This window comes from Carcharodon carcharias, chromosome 1, assembly GCF_017639515.1.
Source record: "Carcharodon carcharias isolate sCarCar2 chromosome 1, sCarCar2.pri, whole genome shotgun sequence".
Classification (NCBI taxonomy): Eukaryota; Metazoa; Chordata; class Chondrichthyes; order Lamniformes; family Lamnidae; genus Carcharodon; species Carcharodon carcharias.
The window spans coordinates 69,153,842-69,169,394 of NC_054467.1; the positions used below are offsets into that span (position 1 = coordinate 69,153,842).

A 15,553-nucleotide genomic window follows, 5' to 3' on the forward strand; every position below is an offset into this window, starting at 1 on the left:
TTATATTAAATTTGTTATAAAATATTCAGCTCCTGGATCTTAATTACTTATTTTGATAACTTTGAATGTGGCCCAGATCTCCAGTTGCTGCTGAACATAGTTGGTTACATGTTACATTAAGGTGCCCATTCCTGATCCACAGTGCATTGTGCTTGAATTAATTTATGCTTTAAAACCCTGGGCTCTTGGGTTTTAATGAGCCCAAATCCACTGAGTTTATTTCTCTGTTCAATATATAAGGAAAAATAGCACCTGATTAGAATTGTTTGAAATGAATTTTGCAAGTGTTGAAATTTCACACTGACTGGAGGAAAACTCACTTTATTACACATTCTTCATGAACCAGGGAAGGTTTTAGGCAGTTGTTAATGTAACCATGAAACACTGCTCAACATTGTTACTGGGTTAGAAAAAATCCTTTAATTTGGCTTCAGTTCAGGTATTAGGATCTGAATTCAGCATACCAGATGGTATTCCAGCTGATTAGAGACGGAACATATTTGACCTTAGAATAGAATTGATATATCTTTGTGCCAGTGTTTTCTGATTTCTATATCAGAAGGGCTGCACAGCTGGAGAGGGAAAGAGAGTGTGTGTGTGTGTTTGTGTGCACGCTTTTACATAACCGTTTATAAAAAGAACACAGTGACTTGAGCAAATGTACAAGTGTCATTGAAAAGAAACTCAGCAGATGTGTATATTTTGACCTGGCCAGTGGTTGTCAGCATTAGTTTGATCATGGAGGGTATTCAGATCAGATCTGAGGAGTAATTTTCTAATCCTGAGAAGCTCAGCTTGATGATAGTAAATATCAGAAATTTGAGTGTGTACCTGACATAATTGTCTGATGAATTAAATTTTAGTGTGCAATGAGGACCCAAATGTCAAAAATGCACATCTGGCAGGAGAGACTCTGTCTCAATGTGAAGTCAGAAAATAACCTCTTTGCTATTCATGCTTTAGTTTTCAGCAAAGGTCATTTGGGTAGTAATCAGGATCAAGAAGCTTGGCTGACATTTTTTGTCCCTCCACTTCACTTCTCTCTTAAGCCAGGGACTATAGTACTAATTTTAGTGCCTCTCCTGGGTTTGAGATCACCACCGAACCATCAAAGAAGGTTCCTGTCTACGTTTTCCTGAATGAAAAGGTTCTGGCTACCCTCAATAAATGAATCTTGAAACAAAGTAAACGTTACACACAAATGAAAACGCACCATTTGTGAACCTTTTCTGAATGGTTTGTTCAAAGTTTCTATTTTCAATACATTGCACAGTTTGAAAGGCGAAAACAGTTGTTTCCATTTCTTGAAAGAATGTAGATATCCTGCCAGCTTGCTTTCTGGAAATGTTATTCTAGTCATAATGGTAGTTTGGAGATTTAGAAAATATTGCTGACTCTCCTTGGCTTTCAAAAAAGTTAATTCGGCCAAAGTGCATCTTGTGAAGCAGTGAGGTGCTTTGCCTGCAGAATTCATGGGGTGGATTTATGTTCTTACTGTCTGGGTGGAGCGCAGAAATATGAACCTACAGGAAAGTTCATAGGCTGATAAAAGAAACTGCCTTACTGTCTTTCAGTTGAAATGAATGCAAGGGAAATCCGGTGTGTCCTAGAAAGGGTGTACTATTCTTCCCAGCCCAATTTTCCCATGCTGTGCTTTGCCAGAAATGATGATTAATGCCCATGCAGTAAAGACAAAAATTTAGTCCTATCCTTTCAGTCCCTTCAATTCTGCAGGTACAAAACTAATCGCTGCATCAAAATCCTAGAACTTCCTCTCTAACAGCACTGTGGGTGCTACACCACATGGAATGCAGCGGTTCAAGAAGGCAGCTCACCACCACCTTCTCAAGGGCAATTAGGGATGGGCAATAAATGCTGGCCTAGCTAGTGATATCCATGTCCCATGAATGAAGAAATAAACCCTCATTACTTATGGTTTCTATTTTGTACCCGCAGAATTGAAAAAAAATCGATAAATCAAAAAGGGACCGTAAGTTAATGTCAGATAAAAAGTTATTTCTATTTTGAGATTTACAGAAACATTTGTCACATGAGGCGGCTGCAGCTTCTTGAAGAATTTGGGGATAATTTTGAAGAAAGGATAAAACACATGCCTGCAAAATGGTGATTTGTAGGGGTACTGTGTGTGGCTGTTACTTCTGAGTCAAACTTCCAGCACTTTCTCTCAGAACACCCACCAACAGACAGACACCAGGACAGCTTTTCAGCTCACTTTTTACCTCTCTTTGTATATTCCAAGTGGGAAGCAAATTCACAAATCTATTGGGCAGTGCTCACAGGATTTCTTGATGAGGTGATACTTATCTCCCATTATGTCTCATTGTCTCTACTGGAGGGAGCAATTAGTTTCTGGATGTCTTTGGCAGTACCTTGTCTGGCAACAGGGTGGGGTTCCATTATCTCTTAGGGAGTCACCCTGCAGCATTCCAGCCAGTGCATTTTTTAAAACTCCGGTCTTATTTTTAAAAGTCCAATATTTCTGGATGGTTTTCTTTCTTTATCATGACAAAGTATACCACTTGAGATTATTTTGTTCTGTTCTAATTTAGTTTGAGGGATTACTGTACTGGGATGGAGCCTTTCTTTGCATTGTTTTCCTCTTTCTCTTCCTCAGATACTGCTGGAAGTATGGGAATGATTCAGCGCTCTTTATGGCTATCCTGAGGAAATGAATTTGTTTTATAAGTGATTTTTGGTGAAAAGAGGAAAATCCAGGTTGGGTTACGGCGACTTAGATCCTTTCTCACATTGCTGAAGTGTTTGTCCTGCCAAAAAAGCTGAAGCCAATGGAGTGAAAGGAAAAGTGGCAGTGTGGATGCAAAGTTGGTTGACTGGCAGGAAACAGTAGTGGTGAATGCTGTTTTTCGGACTGGAAGAAGGTGTATCTTGGGATTCCCCATGGGTTGCCACTAGAACCACTGCATTTCTTGTTACACCCAAGTCTAAGTTGTTAATGTATATTGGGCACAATTTCAAAGTTTGAAGATGACGCAAAACTTGGAAGTATTGTGAACTGTGCGGATGTTAGTGATAGAGGACAGGCTGGTGGAATGGGTGGAAGCGTGGCATATAAAATAAGGGGCACTATTCTAAAGGGAGTGCAGGGACAGGGAGACCTGGGGATACATGTGCACAAATCATTGAAGGTGCCAGACAGATTGAGTGAATGTTTGAAAAGGCATATGGGATCCTCGACTTCATAAATGGAGGCATAAAATACAAAAGCAAAGAAGTTATGATGAACTGGTTCAGCCTCAATTGGAGTATTGTGTCCCACTATGGACACTGCATATTAGAAAGGATGTGAAGACTTTAGAAATGGTGCAGGAAAGATTTAGGAGAATGGTTACATAGATTCGAGAAGCTGGAATTGTTCTCCTTGTAGAAGGTTGAGAAGAGAAATGATTTTGAATACCTCTATCAAGAGGGGTCAGGACAGAGTAACTCAAGAAAAACTATTCCCATTGGTAGAAACATTGAGAATCAGAAGACAGTTATTTTTGAGGTGATTGGCAATAGAACTAACAATGACATAAGGCAAAACTTTTTAATGCAGCGTATGGTTAGGGTTGGGAATGTAATACCTGTGAATGTGATGGAGGCAGATTCAGTTGTGGCTTTTGAAAGGGAATTGGATAAGCACCCAAGAAAGAAAATTTGTAGGGCTATGGGGAAGAGGCGGTGGAGTGGGACTAGCTGAGTTGCTCTTGCAGAGAGCCAGCACAGACCAGACCATCTGAATGGCTTCCGTTTGTACTGTTATCATCCTATGATTCAAAGCTAGATTAATTGAGAATGAAAATGGAAGTGAAAACTCTGAGTCACTTATCAGCAATTTCCCTCAATGATGACCAAAAAGCTGGGAAAAAAGCAGGAAGTGACTGGATTTCTTTCCTTATATACTTTATTTTAAGATTGTTTAATTATGATTTGCTGATTTTATGATTTTAGGCAAAAGCAAATTATAGCATCAGAAGTTAAATTTAATAAATTTAACCAATTTATTGGCTTTTTTTGAAGGAGTAACATGCACAGTGGATAAAGGGGAACCTGTAGATGTACTGTACTTGGATTTCCAGAAGCCATTTGATAAGGTGCCACATAAAAGATTATTATGGAAAATAAAAGTGCATGGTGTAGGGGGTAACATATTAGCACGGATAAAAGATTGACTGGCTGGCAGAAAGCAGAGTGTGCGCGTAAATGGGTCTTCTGATTGGCAGGATGTGACAAGTAGAGTCCCACAGGGGTCTGTACTGGGGCCTCAACTTTTTATGATTTACTTCAATGACATGGTAGCTAAATTTGCAGATGACACAAAGATGGGTAGGAAAGTATGAAGTTGACATGAGGATAGATAGAGATAGATAGATCTATCTATCTGTATAGATAGATTGCAGATAGATATGGGTAGGTCGAATGAGTGGGCAAAGATCTGGCAAATGGAGTTTAATATGGGAAAGTGTGAAGTTGTTCACTTTGGCAGGAAGAACAAAATGCAGAGTATTACTTAAATGGAGAACGGCTGCATAATTCTGAGATGCAAAGGAATCCAAGTGTTCTAGTACATGAGTCACAAAAGTTAGTATGCAGGTACAGCAAGTAATTAAAAAGGCTAATGAAATGCTATCCTTTATTACAAGAGGGATTTAACATAAAAGTAAGGATGTTATGCTTCAGTTATATGGGGCCCTGTTGAGACCACACCTTAAATACTGTGTGCAGCTTTGGTCTCCTTTTTTAAGGAAGGATGTAAATGCACTGGAGGTGGTTCAAAGGAGGTTTACAAGATTGATACCTGGAATGAGTGGGTTGTCTTATGAAGAAAGACTGGGGTGGACTGGGTTTGTTTGCACTGGAGTTTAGAAGAGTAAAAGGTGATTTGATTGAAGTATACAAGATCCGGAATGGCCTTGACAAGTTAGGCGTCGGAGGATGTTTCCTCTTGTGGGTGAGTCCAGAACTAAGGAACACTGTTTTAAAATTAGGGGTCTCTCTTTTAGGACAGATGAGGAGACATTTTTTCTCTCAAAGAGTGTGTGACTTTGGAATTCTGCCTCAAAAGGTGGTGGAGGCGGGGTCATTGGGTATTTTTAAGGCAGGGGTAGATAGACTCTTGTTAGACAAGGGAATCAAAGGTTATTGGGGTTAGATGGGAATTTGGAAATTGAAACACAAGAAGATCAGCCATGATCTTATTGAATGACGGAGCAGACTCGAGGGGCCGAATGGTCTACTCCTGTTCCTATTTCTTATGTTCTTAAGTGTGATGATGCATGTATAATTTGCACCAAGAGATATATATTGATTGCAGCAGAGTGTCATTGAGAGATATCAATATATTTTTCTGAAGATCAGCAACACAGTTCCTTCAGTTCTCTCATATGCAGTTTAATTACTGATGGTAATGGAAGAATGGCCACCCTTGCTGCTTTTTCATGGACTCATCATAGCCAACTAATTTCTGTGAAGCTACAGGGCTGGAGATTAGCTGAAAAATGTTTCATTGAAGATGCTACCCATTTATTTTTCCCTCAAGAAAATGGTATCAAGGGAAAGAACTACTCGAGCCCCATCACATGTAGACCACATCAAGCAAGCATCTGACAAAGAGCCATAGAAATTTACAGCCTGGAAAGAGGCCATTCAGCCCATTAAGTCCATGCTGGCTGACAATGTGCCATCCAGCCTAATCCTACTTTATAGTTCTTGGTCCATAGCCTATTTCAAGTGCATATCCAAATACTTTTTACATGTTAGGGTGGTAGAGGCAGAAACCCTTATTTCAGATAATGAATTCCAGATGTTGAAAAGAAAATCCCCTAGAATTCCTTCTATACCTCCTACCTCTTACCATAAATCTATGTCCCCTGTGGACCCTTCAACCAAGGGGAATAGCACCTTCCTATCCATTCTATCTAGTCCCCTCATAATTTTATAGGCTTTAGTTACAGTAACCCTCAGCCTCCTCTGTTTCAAAGAAAACAACCCCAGCCTATCCAGCCTTTGCTCATAATTAAAATTCTCCAGTCCTGTCAATGTCCTCAAAAATGTCCTATGTACCCTCTTTAGCATCATCACTTGTTTCCTATAGAGCTGCATGTAATACTCCAGCTGTGGCATGACGAATGTTTTATACAGTTCTGTTATAAAGAGTAGCTGTTAGAAGCAATGGTTCACTAAGGGTCAGTAAAGATTGGTTTATAGAATTTCAAATGTTTGAAGTTCAGGATATTTTGGTGTTTGGCAGTTGGACATTTGGCCAACAGGTCATGTAAATGTTCAGATTACTTCTTTTCTCTGAAACCTTCAAGCTGTGCATGTTTCCCAGCTAAGACAATGGATATGTAGACTGCTCTCAGCCTTTCAGTGAATCGATCAATCCTTTGCTCAAGATAAATTACCTGCTGATTTTTCACTCCTTCTCTGTGAGGAAGTGCCTAGTCTCTGCTGACTGCCAGATTGCTAGGATCAGAGATTTGCCTTGTGGGATAATTGTAGATGTGAACTTGTATTTTGTCACTCTCTATGATGCATGGACTGGAGTACTGAGTTACCTGCAATTATAATTCTGGTTTTGAAAAAGATGCTGAATGATCAGAAGAATACAATTCAACATGTGCACTGTGAGAGTAAAACTTTCTGGAGGTTGTGAGGTCATTATCTCTGTGCGCTCCAAGCTACCAAAACTTAATTTTATTCTGGAAAAACTCAGCAGGTCTGACAACATCTGCGGTGAGGAATGCAGTTAACATTTCGAGTCCGTATGTCTAGTTGAAGAGTCATACGGACTCGAAACATTAACTCTGTTCCTCTCCGCAGATGCTGTCAGATCTGCTGAGTTTTTCCAGGTATTTTTGTTTTTGTTTCGGATTTCCAGCATCTGCAGTTTTTTGCTTTTATCTTAATTTTATTCTCCTTGGTATAGCAGGTCAGCCCTGTGTAAGGATATATGGTCTTTGATCTCTCTTTCTTTCTGCCTTTTTCAGCTATTAAAGGAAAATTCTATGTCCACATAGCCCATCTACCTTGATTTACTGTCAGGCAAATTAAATGCAAGTACAACAGCAACAATGACTTTTTAAATTAGAACAATTGATAGTACTAAGATTTAAACACATGTTTTGTTAGTCTACAGAAGGTGCTGATTAATTGGATTACGCATCCATTTGATATTTTAGTTTCTCTCTGAATTTGCCAACTTGAATAGTAACTGTTAACACAATATGTTAATTGACCACAGACTGGGTTTCTGCCACATTTCAGGTAAAGTTAAGGTGGTGGAGCAGCTCTGAGGAAATTTCCAGCCTATGGGATGATTTTGTGAATTTGGGCTCCTGATGTGGCGTGTTGCTGGACAGGAGTTTGGTGTTTGCTGTTCTTTATTTTCCATCTCTTACAATTAACAGAGAGAAAATCACATGGTGTGTGTGTTTGTCTGACTGAATTGCTGATGTGCATGCCTGGCAGGCATAGCTCCACACCTGGAACCCACATTTGTAAAACGTACCCCTTGTGTTCAAATGCCAGTCACAAATTTGATAAACTTTATAGAATCATAACTTCCTAAAAGGGTGATATATCTGTGATTGATTGAGAAGATAACAAAATTATCTTGTCTTTGAAGCCAACGTGCAAACCTTATGAAGATTTTTACAAAGAATAATTGATACACGAGTGTGGTTAGTGGGCTTTGTGGGATTTCGAGCATACAAAATTGACAGAAAGACCAGCTGGTCCATCAGTCCTGCCCCACACTCATGATGCCTTAGGCATCATGGCAAGACACTTTCTCCCCTCCTGGAAGAGGCAAATAGATGGGGAAAAATTGCAAGAGTGAAGCAATCTCTTGAGATAGAAATCCTTCCAGCAAATCACTCTGCTGCTGTATTTAAGCATTTCTCTTTTATTAGTGTACTATGTAGTTGCTAGTTGTTTTATTTTGTGTTTTTTTGGTGCTGGCAATTGTGATATCAGTCATCACGTGCCATAAAATGACTGATACCTTTCATCAAGAAATAAACTGCAAATAGGGCGTGTCCAAATAACAACCTGGTTTGTTGCCAACGAATGAATGTCAGACAATTTTATAAGGTTTCTTTAGCCTGAGTATGAACCAGTAGTTACCATATCCAGGATAGAAATACATTTTATTATAATTTATTAAGCCCCTTGCAATTAGAATTGTTCTTAATGTTCTAATTATTTTGGCAGAACAAATGAATGTCAACACCTATTTATTTTGGCTTCTTGCATTTTTCAAGGAATCAGGGGTGGGGAGAAGCTAAAAGAGAAACATTTCCTGGGTTTATATTCCATACTGAGCTTTTATTTACAACTCAGAGCACCTGTAACTCCAGCTGAAGGTTTTCAGGCACTGTATGGAAAATAAAATGCAACAATAAACACTCAAACTTCATTGTAATGTCATGATCTTAAAATATCTAGACCCAACCTTGTAAAACATACTGCTGTTTTTGTGAGTTCCTTGCCCAAGAGTACTGGTCAGACCAGTTTTGTAATCAGCTCTTTCCTAACATACACCTGGTTCCAGATTACTTCATCTTTCTGTTTTAGAAGCCGAGGTAATTTATAAATTGTGTACTATTAGACAGTGATTTTTGAATTCATTTCCTTGACATTTTTGTTCTTTTTAAATCAGGTAACGAGTTTCTATTATGAACATTAAGTAAAATTAAGGCGACACACGTTGCCAAAGCATTTCATCTTGCACTCATCAGGGCAAAGACAAGAATGCCAAATTTCAAGCAATCACAACAATTTATACTACGGGAGAAAAAGGTGCTGATTGGTTGGCAAGTTGACTCTGATTGGCCTAAGTGTTGCCATGTACAAACTATAGGCTCCCCAAACTCTCACGTAATTCAAAAAAGGGTGGGAGGCTTGAACATCTTCAGGTCCCTGCACATCAATGTATGTTGCTTCTAGCAAGCATAAATGAGCTGTGCTACGAGCTTGACTGATCTTAAATTGGTTGTTAGTGCAGTCATTAGCGCACATAGGATCGTTCAGCAAGTGCTGCCCAATCGCAAAATCACAAAAAAAACAGGTTCTCCTGGCCTGTGGTTTCTCTAAATTAAATTGTTAATTTATTGTGAAATTTAGGGTAACTTTATGTTGTGCACCTACTGACAGTCAATAAGCTTGCGATTATTATAGCCAGAATTTTTTTTTTATCCTTTATCGATTTGTATACAGGACCCAGAGGTGAAAGAGTAGTATCAAACCCATTGCACCATTCAATATGCTATTGCAATTTCAGCAGCTCTATGTTTACAAACTACTTTGGGATTCTCTTTTTCAATGAGAATATTTCTCTTTCTTAGAATTGTTTTTGTGTTTAGGATTTTCAGAGGGAAGTGATTTGTCACTCTGAAATTTAAATAAACTAGACCTATCGTTTTAAATTGTTGTTTTGTAAAATTTTGAGTTCTACAATATGCTAACTCTCTAGTGCTTTAATTTTGGATCATTTTGCATTTGTTAGTGATAAGGCAAGGTCTTTTGTAGGTGATAAGATAACTATAAAAACCGTCGTGAAAGTTGGTCACTTACATTTGGGAACTTGGTGCAGTAAAGGGTGAGGGCCAAATAACAGTGCCGAGCTAGAAGATTTTAAACAGTCATTTTTTGGAGTTATGAGGAGAACTCTAAGAAACATTGGCCTGAATTTTTCAGTCATTGGGTGCAAGCAATCAGCGGGCCTGGGAGTGTCTGGGAAACATGCCCCCGAATGCGATCGGCTTGCAACCGCGATTTCACACTGGTTGGCCAATTAACGGTCAGCCAGTGTGAAACATGTGCTTGAAAGCTCAGTGCTGCTGGGGTGGGGGGCAGGAAGAGGACAGGCAATGACATCACCGCAGACGCGGGTGAGCACTTCGAGGGAGTTTCCTGAAGGCAGACAGCTGCCTCAGGGAGCTGCAGACCTGCAAATAATGAAATGAAGCAGTAAAAAGCTGCAAAAAAGGGTCAATGCATCACAATCAAGCACCTGAAAGCATACCTCATGAAAATGCTGTCCCAAGATATTTCTTTTTATCTTTTTCCTAATGGAGATTTCATCCCGTCCTTGGATGAGGTTTCATGAAAAACTTAAAGGCCGTCTGCAACCATAAGGTTGGACGGGCCACGAAAAATTGCAGACAATTGTGCCTTTAATGGGCTTCATTACCTGCTTAATTGTTGGTGGGTGTGCTTCCAACTTTAGCGCATGCCTGCCAAGCAAAATATTGCACGAGTGCGCAATGACGTTGGGATGCTTGCCTAACGTCATCTTGCATAATTTTAGGCCTGATCGGTTTGGGCACATGCCTGCCCGCAAGACATAAAATTCTGCCCATTAAGTGGGAAACATATTTAAGAAATACATCATAAATTGAATTTTTAAAGATTATTTCATAGGGTTATGGTTAGTAGCAATCCCTATACAGTAGAAAGAAACTTATCAATGTCTAGACCATAATAACTAAATAAGATCAAAAAAAGCCTATCAAAATATTTAAAATATATATAGAAAAAAATGCTGGGAGGATTGGGAATCTTTGCAAGAGTTAGTTCAGAATACTTTAGAATGTTAGAAAGACAGTAGTAAGAGAGTTCAAGCAAATGCAAGTATTTGCTGAAAAAAGAGACATGTCAAAGCTTTTCACCTTGCACTCATTAGGATACTTCACAAGAATACCAATATAAGGGGAAAACAACAGTTTATGCTGTATGTGAAGAGAGTGCTGATTGGTTGGCAAGTGGCGTTGCCATGAAGAATATACTGCTGATGGCGACTGACAGTTAACTGCCAAGCATTGTTTGAAATTTAAACCAGGCAGCTTGACCCTGATTAGTCAAAGCATTACCCTGCACAATGAGTCAGCGAATGGTTGTCACTTATTTTGTTTTGCTGAAACAGATGTAATGTGTGCACATGTTCTTTCTGTCAGCAAAGATCAGGGCCCTGTGCATTAATATACATAGCTTTCATTACACGCAAATGTCCCACACTATGAGCCCAACTGAAAATCTTAAATTGGTTGTCAGCATAATTCTTGGCACACTGTTTAAGATTGTCAGTTGGGCTTGCAGTGTGGTACATTTGCATTTACTGGAAGCTACGTATATTAATGCACAAGGCCCTGTTTTTTGCAGACAGAAAGAACATGTACACACATTACATCTGTTTCAGCGAAACAAAGTAAGTGATAGCGAATGGCTGACTCATTACTCAGGGCAATGCTTTGACCAATTGGGGTCCTTATATTGGTGTTCTTGCGAAATATCCTGATGAGTGCAAGACAAAAAGCTTAGACATTTCTCTTTATTTTCAGCAATATTCAAATTCTTATAATTCTGGTTGACAGTTTTAGGAGCCCTATAAATGCAGGATAATAGCAATGTTTAACCTGATATTCAAAAACAGCAGAATATTTATTTTCACATCGATAGTGGAACATTTTGGTGAGTGCTATCAATATTTAGCAAAGAATGCAAGAGCCATAAAAAGTATTCATAATTTAGAAGAGGTCAGATTTCATGGACTTGCTGGAATTTTTTGAGTAGGTAGGTAGACTAGCTGGTGAAAGCACATCAGTAGATATAATCTACAGTAGATATTCCCTGTGATATATAAAAATTGCAGTTGATGGTTAGATATGTGAAATAAATACAGAACAATTGCTGGCTTTCAAAGGTTTCTCATATTTATTTGTTTTCATGGTGGCACTCTCCCTCCTGAGTCAGAAGGTTGTGGGTTCAAACCTCAATTCAGAATTTGAATTTATAATCTAGGCTGCTCATTTACTGAAGTACTCTAGGGGTGCTATGTTGCAAGTGGCATTTTTTATATGCCAGTTCAGGTGGCCATAAAAGATCCCATTAAGCGAAAAGCACTGGAGTTCTCCGATGTCTTGGGCAGTCTTTATCCCTCACCTAACACCACAAAAGTAGATGAACCACTTATATATGTGGTGTACTATAATTCGACTATGAAACAATCAAACAAACAAACCTGCTCACCACTTTTTTTCTATTTCCTGTTGGCAGGGTCTTGGTGTGCACAACTTGATTTTTTCCTTTGCCTGGAAAACACTGCAATTCAGAGGTAATTCATTGGCTGTGAAGCACTTTGAGACATTGAAGATATTACGTAAAGGCAGGTTTGTTCTTTCTGTTTCCTATCCTTCAAAAGGGATCTAAACCCCTTAAATGGATAATTTCAAGAATAAGATCTGAATTATAATGTGAATAAGTGTTTTGAACAGTAGAACAAGAAACTTAAATTTTGATATATTGAAGAAACATTCATTAGCAAGTGGGGAAACTTTGCGTTAGGTTGTGTGGTTTCTTATCCACTGGAAAAGCAAGGTTAATCAGGTACTAGGATACATTTCATGGGGATTCAATTGTAATTAAAAACAAGTTTCATAGATCATGGGGTATGGTGACTTTGTAATATTGGGGTTGATTTGGATCATCATCTGTAGTGCATTGTACCTCACCTACTTTTATCATGGAATGCTGAAGCTTGTTGAGCATCCTTCTACATTCATGAAATGGAAGCACCTGAGCAGAGGTCCAGACAGTCACCCAGATCTTTGGAGGAGCAGCAAATATTGTTGGATTGCCATTCCACTCAAAAACTCCCCCGACTTGATGCTGCTCCACATTTCTTCTGGGCATTCTGGGACTTTCCAAGACTGGCTGGAAACGTGGAGTGCAGCGTTCCTTCAAGAGCTCCATCAAAGCAGAGTAGAGTAGATAAAGCAAAGTACTGCGGATACTGGAAATCGGAAATGAAAACAGAAAATGCTGGAAAAACTCAGCAGGCCTGACAAATTCTGTGGAGAGAGAAACAGAGTTAACGTTTCGAGTCCGTATGACTCTTGTTCTTCAGAAGAAGAGTCTTTAGAGAAGAAGAGTAATGTGGACTCGAAACGTTAACTCTGTTTCTCTCTCCACAGAATTTGTCAGACCTGCTGAGTTTTTCCAGCATTTTCTGTTTTTATTTCAGAGTAGAGTAGGGTCTGGTGGAGGGGGGAGATGGGAAATGTTCCCTTTCTACGGCACCAGTTGCTGTATGGTAAGTTTAAATGTCCACTTTGAATGGAATAGGTGAGTGATTGAGTGAGTGGATAGTGGGTGAGGTGAGTGGGTAGGTGGGTGAGATGAGTAGGGTGGTTGAGGTGGCAGTCGGGGGAGTTGTTGGATTGGTTCATTGGGGTATAGTCGGGACAGGGGTCAGTTGTGTAGTTACCTAGGTGTTAGACTAGGTTTTAATATGTCTAACATTTCTTGGGTAACTATCCAAGGAAGTACAACAGAACTGTCTGAAGTCTCCAACTCTAACTCAGAGCTGGAGACATTTGCTGAGGGTCCCAGGAGCAGAAGAATTGCCCATCGGAACTTAACTTTCCAGGCAACTCCCACAGAGGTCCACGTGCCAGGACTTCCACACGGTCCCAACATGTCGTATGCTGGTCTCCGACAATCTGGAGACTGGAAGATTGTATTTGTGTAAAATGCTGCAAGGGAGCCCCCTTCTCTTCTGTTGCCCTTAAGTGGGCTTGAATTGTTGAGGCTTGTGGTGAGAACTGTTGTGTACTTTAGTGCTTTTATACACCTGTTACTTGTTTTGCCACAAAGAAATTTGGAGCCTGCTTCACAAAGCTGACTTCAAAGTCTTTATATTTCCTGAGGGATATTTCAAGTGTACTGCTTGCTTATTGCCATTGCTCTAGCCAACCATCTGTATTTGCAAGTTTTTGAGAAGGAGAGTCTGAGAGGATCATGATAAATAGATGTGAACACAATTTAAATGCTTGGAGCCCGCTCATATATATTGGATCAGACAATTGTATGGAGCACCTACATCTGGAAATTATGTCTCCTGAAGGAGTTTATGATCCATCTATACAAACTCCTGCAGCCAGACCCAAAAACCTACTTGCACAAAGGGGCTGCCTCAGTCATTAGCAATGATAGTAATACTTCTGTTGCTTAGCAGAAATCTTACCTATAGTATAAGTTGCAGATGCCTTATTTGCCCAGGTTAGTTGGTTCATCTATCTTCCAACAGAAATCTCACAGTGGTAGAACAGAGCCCTGCACGTTTACCATCTGGCTGGATTCCCTATAGCACAAGGAGCATTATTGCTAGCACACAGAAGACACACGGGGCAGGCTGCCTCGATCATCAATCCCACCCTCTTCATGAACAGAAAGAGGTTCTACTCCAAGACTCTACAGTTGGTCTTGTTTTTTTAATTTATTCATTTACGACATGTGGGCATCACTGGCTAAGACAGCATTTATTGCCCATTTCTAAGTTCTTATATAGAATTAGGGGTCTAGGTGTGTGCTATCCTGATTGTTCCTCTGATTCATTCATTTTACGTCTGTTCAACGATGTCACCATTATTAAAAGTGCCTGGAAGAGCAGATGTGTATTTGCTTGGATACCAAAGCATCCAGGGTAACCATGGCTTCATACCTCATTGGCACATCCAAGACATGAAGAGTAATATAAAGAGGTGCAATTGGCTACCAGAGTCTTAGAGGATCTATCATGCAAAACTGAAACTTGTATGCCTAGATTGATCAGTAAGTGCTGCAGTCCAGGCCAGTAAAGTATCCAAATTATTATTACTCTGTTATGTCTTGAATACTTTCAACCTGTAAAGCAAAGATGGGAAGCAGCGCTTATCAGTAGAAGGTGACCCTGACAAGGAGACAGATGACAATGTTCGCACAATCAGCCAGTCACTTAACAAGGGTTATACAGCTATGTTCAACATTATTGTCAATTAAAGTATTGCCTTCATTGACCCCAACTGTAGATCAACATCTGTGAATAGGTCATGTAAGTGTACAGGATATGGAGCTAAGGCAAGTAGATGAACTTGAGATACAAATCAGCCATAATCTCATTGAATGGCAGAGTGGGTTTGAGGGGCTGAGTGGTCTACTCCTATCCCTAGGAATACTATTGCTTTTAATTAGATCAAGGCTCATCTTCTTTACTCTGCCCCATCCCAAATCTTAACATTTTGCAGCACAAGCGGAGGCAATTCTGGTGAAGGGTCTGTTCCAGCTTACTGAAAGAATTATCCATTTAGCCCTATTTTCTCTGCTCTTTCCTCAGACCCTTGTAACATTCTTCTTCAAATATTTGTTCATTTCCCACTATTGTTTATATGTCCCAACAACTCCTTGTATTTAACAATTCTTTTGGTGATTATTTGAAATGTATAATATTAGTTAACTCACTAATTGTTGGAAATATCTTTTCTTATATTATCAGAACCCCTCACCTGTTTGAACAGCTGTCTGATTTCCTAATAACATCTACTGCAGTGATAAGAGACCTGGGGAGGAATCATCCAAGATTTGCACTAAGTACAGAAGTGGGTGGGTAAAACAATGTTTTACCCATTGGCCGCAATTGCGGCCTTTCACACTGTATCGTCCCAAAATAGCTGCATTAATTATGCAGCCTCAGGAAACATGCCATTTTGATGAT

The 15,553-nt window shown here is 39.6% G+C and overlaps 1 protein-coding gene across 6 annotated transcripts in view; it reads left to right on the forward strand.

Annotated features, from left to right (window-relative positions):
* fhip1aa (FHF complex subunit HOOK interacting protein 1Aa) overlaps positions 1–15,553 on the forward strand; it is a 176,888-nt gene that overhangs the window by 22,257 nt on the left and 139,078 nt on the right. For 2 of the 6 annotated variants that reach the window (XM_041201850.1, XM_041201866.1), the window contains exon 2: positions 12,079–12,191. The exons of 2 other annotated variants lie outside the window; for them this stretch is intronic. The gene's annotated coding sequence lies outside the window, so the exon portion shown is untranslated. The remainder of the gene's footprint in view (positions 1–12,078; positions 12,192–15,553) is intronic. 2 more of the 6 variants (XM_041201875.1, XM_041201884.1) reach the window with 1 other exon arrangement.